The sequence below is a fragment of the Euprymna scolopes genome, chromosome 29, assembly GCF_053919585.1.
Source record: "Euprymna scolopes isolate OS-2025 chromosome 29, ASM5391958v1, whole genome shotgun sequence".
In the NCBI taxonomy this organism is placed as follows: Eukaryota; Metazoa; Mollusca; class Cephalopoda; order Sepiida; family Sepiolidae; genus Euprymna; species Euprymna scolopes.
In genome coordinates, this window is record NC_136510.1 from 103,289,447 (window position 1) to 103,298,692 (window position 9,246).

Consider the following 9,246-nt stretch of genomic DNA (forward strand, 5'->3'; position numbering starts at 1 on the left):
CTTTGTTTTATCGTTACTACCATGGCAGGTGCTCGTCTGAACTCCAATCTCTGGTCCCCCCCCCCTCGCCAATCTTTCACAATAAACACCCGTCTAGCTGAAACCACTGTGAAATATTTTGCCCACTCCTTATCTGTGCAAAATCAAAACGTAGATTCCATTAACAAAGCTTCTTTCTTAGAAGTGCACGCCTGTGGAACTCTGTTCCGGTTGCCTGTTTCCCACCTGATTCCAACCTGGATGTCTTCAAGTCCAATGTGAACAAATTCCTGATGAACCGCCTCCTTAAGTTAGACACTTTATCAGATCTCCAACACTAACATACTGTACACACAATAACCTTTATCCCCGAGTGGCTTCCGGACCTTGATAAGTGGCGACTACCTCGTAAAAAAAAAAACGATTAAAAAGTTTCCCACGTGTCTGATTCCTATATACCGAATTTTAAGTCTGTAGATAAAAAATTCGGTGAGTATATAGGTTGAGAAGTGTGCTCACACACAAACATTGTCACTTTTATAGGTATATAGATTTGCATCTGAAGGATGCAGAGATTTTCTTATATATTTGTATATTTCTAAGTTTATATAATAAATACTTTTCGCTGATTTTAAGTACATCTTTTAAACTCCTCGGCCTAACGCTCACAGGAAACATGAGTTGGAACAATTACATTGAGAGCATTGCCAGGACCGCTGCGAAAAAGGTAGGTTCTCTCTACCGTGCTAGAAAGCTACTAACGCCCGAAAGCATCCTGTACCTCTGTAATGCCACCATTCGCCCATGTATGGAGTATTGTTGTCATATTTAGGCTGGTTCATCTGCTACTAGTCTCTCACTCCTAGACAAGGTTCAAAAGAGAATCGCCAACCTAATAGGTCCTGAACTGTCATTTAAGCTTCAGCCTCTGTCCCATCAGCGAAATGTAGTATCCCTCTTCCTGTTCTCCAAGTACTTTAACGGTGAATGCTCTGACGAACTGAAAGCACTTGTACCCCCTCGACGTAAATACCCCGACAAACCCGACAAGCAGCAAAATCCCACCCCTTCACAGTTGAGATCCCTAGATGTAAGAGAGCCTTCTACTCCAGTAGTTTCTTCCCCAGAACCGCTAGACTTTGGAATTCCCTTCCTGGTTCCTGCTTCCCCAACTGTACTGACATGCAGAAGTTCAAGTGTAACGTGAACCGGCATCTTGCTGCCCAACTCCCCACATAGTACCCCTGTAGCTTATGTCCCTGATAGTAGCCCGCTACATTAAAGTAGCAATGTGCCTTGTTTGGGGTGAAAATGTAATATAAAAGAGAGAGAGAGAGAGAGAGAGATAGAGAGAGAGAGAGAGATTCTTAATCTGTTTTTTGTTTTTAAATCTTGTGTTTATTTATTTTTTTGTGTTAGTCACCTGGGTTATTTTTTGTTTTTTGTTTTTTAAAATGTCGTTTGCCTTTTTTTTCTTTTTCTTTTTTTTTTAGCGACTTTGTATTGTTTATTATATACTGCGGGATTGTTTCGCTCGAACTCACAGCTGAGCATTTTTCCCCTTCGCCCATTTAATGCCTTCTTTGCTGGCGCGTATACAATATCGCAGCGGACTCTTTAAGATTCGCTCGGCCTCGGTAAGCAGGAAAAGCTGTTGGTAATTCGAATCCTCTTTTGTTGAGGGCGTCCGTTAAAGAAATCTGACAGCAGACACGAGGAAAAGCAACAAAAAAAAAAAAAAACAAAAAGAGAAAGAGAAAACGTACGTAGATATATTGATTTATTATCTACACAATATATGTATGCGTAAGCGTGATAGTTTTATATATAAGCAAATTTTCAATAGCTCGTTCCAATGGGGGAAAAAAGATTTATGTATTTATTTAGCTTTAAATGCCAAATGGTAAACTTGATTTTACATATTCGTTGTTGTTCTTTTTTTAAAAAAAATTCAATCCTTTTAGTGAAAGAAGTGAGCAAAGGTTTAAAGGGGAAGACATTTTTATTATGATTAATGGGAAAATAGGGAAGTGGTGTCAAATATTATTGAAAAAATAAAAGAAATGCAAACAGAAACGATATCTATCAAGATAAGTAAAAGTGTGTATACGTGTGCGTTTGAAGAATAAGACATCTTGTCTTATATATAGAATAGAGACAGTCTTTTACCAGTTCTTTGGCGTTACTTAAAACTGTTCAGTTAGTCCGTTTAGGTAAATATTAGTCTGTTTTTTTTTTTTTTTTTTTTTTTTTTTTTTTTCATGTCCAATCGATGTCACAGAATTATATATTTAATCCGATAAATAGTTTTTGTTTTAATTTATAATATACATCTCACATGTATGTATGTATGTATGTATGTATGTATGTATGTAATGTATGTATGTATGTATGCCTAAAACTTTCGATAGATGCGACGGATTTTCTCGAGATCGGTATAATTTTGAAGCTCGGCCCTTCGGGCGACAAATATCGAAAAATTGGCCCAAAACATTAACTCCTTCACTCTAAACTGAGCACTTTTCTATAGGGAGGGGGTCGCCTTTTTCGCCGATATTTTCGACAGTCATTCCCTCTTTTCCATTGACTAGCCTTAATTTAAACCTACGTCACTTTCGATTTGGCGATGGACGCAACAGCTAAGACGTTACTTTTTTCACGTTCTTTTCCTCCTTCACGGTACGGGTCCGAACCTGCCTGTCTACTACCACTTTTTTTTATTTTATTTTATTTTTTTTCTAAACTCACACCTCCAAACACCCGGGCAACGCCGGGCACCCAGGTTAGTTACATATAAAAACAAAAGCTAATACTTAAAACTGTTCAGTTAGTTAATTTTGGTAAATATTAGTTAGCTCTTGCGTACCTAATCCATTGCATCGATTTTTATATTTAATCCGATCAACAGTTTTTTGTTTTAATTACTAATAAAACAAAAGGTACCTTGTAAGAAAGATAAGTTTTTTAGCTCCAGTTTTATACATCCTGTTGACAGAAAGTGATTTGCATATACGTCAGCTACTAGTTATTTCAGTGCATTACCTACTTCCAGGAGTGTCTTTAGAAAATGAATCTGATGACGATTATACTTCTAAAAACAACTATTTACTTGTTACCGAATTTTATATTTAATCCGATCAACAGTGTTGTTTTGTTTTAATTCCTAATAAAAGATACAATATCAAAACTGTTTCAATTAGTCAGTTCTTTGTAAATATTGTTTTCTCTTATTAACCCCAAACAAGACATGTTGTCACCTGGACGTAAGCGGACACTATTTGCCTACAGAGGACTATGTGGTAGTTGAGCAGCGAGATGCCTGTTACCATTGCATTTAAACTTCTGTAGATTAGTACAGTCAAGGAAGCAAGAAACAGGGAAGGAATTCCAAAGTCTAGCAGTTCGAGGGAATAAGCTATTAGAGTAAAAGGCTTTCCTGTATCTAGGGGCCTCAATAGTGAAGAGGTTAGATTTTGCTGGTTGACGGATTAGTTGGGAGTATGTACATCAAGGAAGCACAAGTTCTGTAAGTTCATCAGAGCACATTCCATTAAAGTACCTGTAAAACAAACACAGGGGTGCAACATTGTAGCAATGAACAGAGGTTGGGGATTAGTTAATACTATGGAATCCATTAAATTGGAGACTTTTTTTTTTTACCCTGTTTAAGAATGGAAGATGCACCAGTCCAGATGCGGCAACAATACTCCGTGCATGGGTGAATGGTGGCTTTGTAGCGATATAGAATAGTCAGGTATGAGTAGTTTTTTTTAGCATGGTAGAGGAAGCTCACCTTCTTTGTAGCAGCCTTGTCAATGCCGTCAATGCGTTTATTAGTTATAGCAATTAGTGGTTTAGAAATTTTCTTATAATTAGACTGTGTTCTTAAAATAAAGGATTTCATTTCCAATCGATTTCATCGAATGTTATATTTAATCCGATCAACAGTTTTTGTTTTGATTACTGATATCATAGTTTCGGGAGATTTAACCATGCACACTTTCATCTTCTCTTCCTGTTAGGAGAAATTTGATTAGTCGATTTTTTAAATTTCACGGTTAATGCTTTTCCTTCCACTCCATTTTGAGAAGCAATTTCAATCAGTCTTTCATTTAACTTGAACAAAAACGTTTTCGTGACAGATTTTAGTATCTGTGTATTAACAACACTGGTGCCGTGGAGAAATTGGTTAGACACCAGCCTGCTAAAATGCGATTCCGAGTTCAATCCCCGTCTGAGAAGACAAGCTTTTTTTTACGTTTATTATTTTTTAAATCAAAATCAATTTTGACAAGAGAGGGAGACGGAAAAATAAATGATTGACTACCGCCACCTCCTCCAGGAAGACGCAAATTCATTGTACATTCATTCGTAACATTTTTGTTGCAAGCGAAGAAGTCCTATTTGAGTTATGTAAATTATTAATAAATATAAAACTCTCAAACAACACTAGGAGGGTACAGCTAGTCCATATATAAAGTAGTGTATGTGTTAGATTGATCTACATTATGGTGTCCCTAAATGGATTGTTTTCGATATTATGGATTTTAATAAAATGGTGGTTGTATATCAAGAAAACACACAGGTCGGTGATATGTAACAGGTTGGTGTTGAGAAGGGTAGATTTGTATTCAAGTCATTTCTGTTTCACACTTGTACTATTCTATGTAACTAAAACAGTACATATATGTCTGTAAATATTTAACCAATAAACTCTTAAACTACTCGTCACATAACGCTAAAATTAACAGAAAATAATAGTCATACACCAAGGATGAGTTATGAAAAATAAAATCTTTGCTTGGATGGATGAATAACGCGTATAGAAATATGTCATGAAGTTAAAATCTAAAATATTCATTTCAACTTGCCGACATATTTCTATTAGTTTGCACAGGCGCAAAATCAATCATGCTAGAAGTTATTTGATTTTAAATATTTCTTGTCTATCTGTTGAATTAGCTCAAATGATAGGGAATGCGTCTGTAGCGCTAAATGTAGGAATGCTACTGGGGCGCTAAATGTAGGAATGCGTCTGTAGCGCTAAATGTAGGAATGCTGCTGGGGCGCTAAATGTAGGAATGCTGCTGGGGCGCTAAATGTAGGAATGCTGCTGGGGTGCTAAATGTAGGAATGCGTCTGTAGCGCTAAATGTAGGAATGCTGCTGGGGCGCCAAATGTAGGAATGCTACTGGGGCGCTAAATGTAGGAATGCTGCTGGGGCGCTAAATGTAGGAATGCTGCTGGGGTGCTAAATGTAGGAATGCGTCTGTAGCGCTAAATGTAGGAATGCTGCTGGGGCGCCAAATGTAGGAATGCTACTGGGGCGCTAAATGTAGGAATGCTGCTGGGGCGCTAAATGTAGGAATGCGTCTGTAGCGCTAAATGTAGGAATGCTGCTGGGGCGCTAAATGTAGGAATGCTACTGGGGTGCTAAATGTAGGAATGCTACTGGGGTGCTAAATGTAGGAATGCTACTGGGGCGCTAAATGTAGGAATGCTGCTGGGGCGCTAAATGTAGGAATGCGTCTGTAGCGCTAAATGTAGGAATGCTGCTGGGGCGCTAAATGTAGGAATGCTGCTGGGGTGCTAAATGTAGGAATGCTACTGGGGTGCTAAATGTAGGAATGCTACTGGGGCGCTAAATGTAGGAATGCTGCTGGGGCGCTAAATGTAGGAATGCGTCTGTAGCGCTAAATGTAGGAATGCTGCTGGGGCGCTAAATGTAGGAATCCTGCTGGGGTGCTAAATGTAGGAATGCTACTGGGGCGCTAAATGTAGGAATGCTACTGGGGCGCTAAATGTAGGAATGCTACTGGGGCGCTAAATGTAGGAATGCTGCTGGGGCGCTAAATGTAGGAATGCTGCTGGGGCGCTAAATGTAGCAATGCTGCTGGGGCGCTAAATGTAGGAATGCTACTGGGGCGCCAAATGTAGGAATGCGTCTGTAGCGCTAAATGTAGGAATGCTGCTGGGGCGCTAAATGTAGGAATGCGTCTGTAGCGCTAAATGTAGGAATGCTGCTGGGGCGCTAAATGTAGGAATGCTGCTGGGGCGCTAAATGTAGGAATGCTGCTGGGGTGCTAAATGTAGGAATGCGTCTGTAGCGCTAAATGTAGGAATGCTGCTGGGGCGCCAAATGTAGGAATGCTGCTGGGGCGCTAAATGTAGGAATGCTGCTGGGGCGCTAAATGTAGGAATGCTGCTGGGGCGCTAAATGTAGGAATGCATCTGTAGCGCTAAATGTAGGAATGCTACTGGGGTGCTAAATGTAGGAATGCTACTGGGGTGCTAAATGTAGGAATGCTACTGGGGCGCTAAATGTAGGAATGCTGCTGGGGCGCTAAATGTAGGAATGCGTCTGTAGCGCTAAATGTAGGAATGCAGCTGGGGCGCTAAATGTAGGAATGCTGCTGGGGTGCTAAATGTAGGAATGCTACTGGGGTGCTAAATGTAGGAATGCTACTGGGGCGCTAAATGTAGGAATGCTGCTGGGGCGCTAAATGTAGGAATGCGTCTGTAGCGCTAAATGTAGGAATGCTGCTGGGGCGCTAAATGTAGGAATCCTGCTGGGGTGCTAAATGTAGGAATGCTACTGGGGCGCTAAATGTAGGAATGCTACTGGGGCGCTAAATGTAGGAATGCTACTGGGGCGCTAAATGTAGGAATGCTACTGGGGCGCTAAATGTAGGAATGCTGCTGGGGCGCTAAATGTAGCAATGCTGCTGGGGCGCTAAATGTAGGAATGCTACTGGGGCGCCAAATGTAGGAATGCTACTGGGGCGCTAAATGTAGGAATGCTGCTGGGGCGCTAAATGTAGGAATGCTGCTGGGGCGCTAAATGTAGGAATGCTACTGGGGCGCCAAATGTAGGAATGCTACTGGGGCACTAAATGTAGGAATGCTGCTGGGGCGCTAAATGTAGGAATGCTACTGGGGCGCCAAATGTAGGAATGCTACTGGGGCGCCAAATGTAGGAATGCTACTTGGGCGCCAAATGTAGGAATGCTACTGGGGCGCTAAATGTAGGAATGCTGCTGGGGTGCTAAATGTAGGAATGCGTCTGTAGCGCTAAATGTAGGAATGCGTCTGTAGCGCTAAATGTAGGAATGCTGCTGGGGCGCCAAATGTAAGAATGCTGCTGGGGCGCTAAATGTAGGAATGCTGCTGGGGCGCTAAATGTAGGAATGCTGCTGGGGCGCTAAATGTAGGAATGCGTCTGTAGCGCTAAATGTAGGAATGCTGCTGGGGTGCTAAATGTAGGAATGCTACTGGGGTGCTAAATGTAGGAATGCTACTGGGGCGCTAAATGTAGGAATGCTACTGGGGCGCTAAATGTAGGAATGCGTCTGTAGCGCTAAATGTAGGAATGCTGCTGGGGCGCTAAATGTAGGAATGCTGCTGGGGCGCTAAATGTAGGAATGCTGCTGGGGCGCCAAATGTAGGAATGCTACTGGGGCGCTAAATGTAGGAATGCTGCTGGGGCGCTAAATGTAGGAATGCTGCTGGGGCGCTAAATGTAGGAATGCTACTGGGGCGCCAAATGTAGGAATGCTGCTGGGGCGCTAAATGTAGGAATGCTACTGAGGCGTTAAATGTAGGAATGCTGCTGGAGCGCTAAATGCAGGAATGCTGCTGGGGTGCTAAATGTAGGAATGCTGCTGGGGCGTTAAATATAGGAATGCTGCTTGGGCACTAAATGTAGGAATGCTGCTGGGGCACTAAATGTAGGAATGCTGCTGGAGCGTTAAATGTAGGAATGCTGCTGGGGGCGTTAAATGTTTGTGGTTTCGATTTTACCTGATGATACCCAAGTCATTTTCCAACTTTTGCAATCAGTATTGATATATATATATATATATATATATATATATATATATATATATATATATATATATATATATATATAATGCGTGTGTGTGTGTGTGTGTGTGTTCAATAGAGTTTTGGCTTTGTAATAATACGAAATATACATAAATTAAAATATATTTGTGCATTTTACGGCCGGGCAAGGCCGCGCCCCCCTCTCCACTAGTTTAAAACAAAACAAACCAATAAATACAGCTTAAGTCACGATTCATGTTGGTGATGTTCTCGATGTATAGCCAAACAAAGTAGTCCAACGAGTTCAGGATGGGGAAGTAGGGTGGACTAGTGAGATAAGGATACAAAGTTGTAGCACTCCTAAAGCCACGCTTGGGTCTCTTTGGACTTGTGATTCTGCGCTGAGTCCTGCTGCCATATCTAGGGTCTGGCAATGGCCACCTGATTGCACCAGGGGATCATCACACTGTTCAACACGTCCAGATACACTTTGGTGTTGACTTTCAAGCAGACTTTGAAGATGTGAGGGGGCATGATGTGGCCTTCACTTGAATCCACACCGAAGACCATAACTGTGGTCGGAAAGTTTGTTTTCATCACGCCGTGCACGTCCCTATTATTTGTAGCAATTCAGCGATGCATTTTGAGGGTGCTGGCAATTGCCTTGTCATGACTTGTATTGGTAGATAGCATAAATTGTACAGCGGCGCATTTCTGATCTTGGGATTTGTACAGAACTGGGCAACTAGTAGATAGTCTGCAGCAAAAAAAAAATCGGTTTTCATCAAATGGAAATGAAATCATGTCGTCTTTTCTAGGGCGACAATTTTATCGTTTCACCCTGTATATTGTAAGAATTAACAAACTAGAATAAAACCCAACGTTGCGAACGCCTTTAATAGGTCTTATGTAGATATATCGATATATAAGTGGTTTATAAATGTTTAGATATTTTTGTGTCTGGTTTCTTTTTGGTTTTCGTCGCCCCTCCCCCGGCTATATCTATGTAAAATCAAATGAAAAGGAAAGAATCAATTGAACGCATGAAATCGCAGATCTATGTTGAATAGAAACACTACCCCCCCCTCAACTCCCCTACCTTCCCGCCGTCTCCGTTCAAAATGGCGCGCAATTCGCTTATCTATCGTTTTATTAGACCCGAGACGATAAGCAAAAATAAAAATGGCAAATGTATAAACGAAACGTAAATAAATATGTATTATATATACATACGCCCTTCTTCTGCCCTCTCCCTACCTCGGGACCCATTTTTCACCCACCACCCCCAACTACAGGACCCATTCCATACCGTTACATCTATCTTTATCTATTCGCAGCCATTCATCTTTTATATCCAGTCGACTTTCTTTCCCCTTTCTCCCGCGCTTTTGCGGTAAATCGGCATATGTATCGCAATGGCTTCTTCGTACTTACTGTTTCACA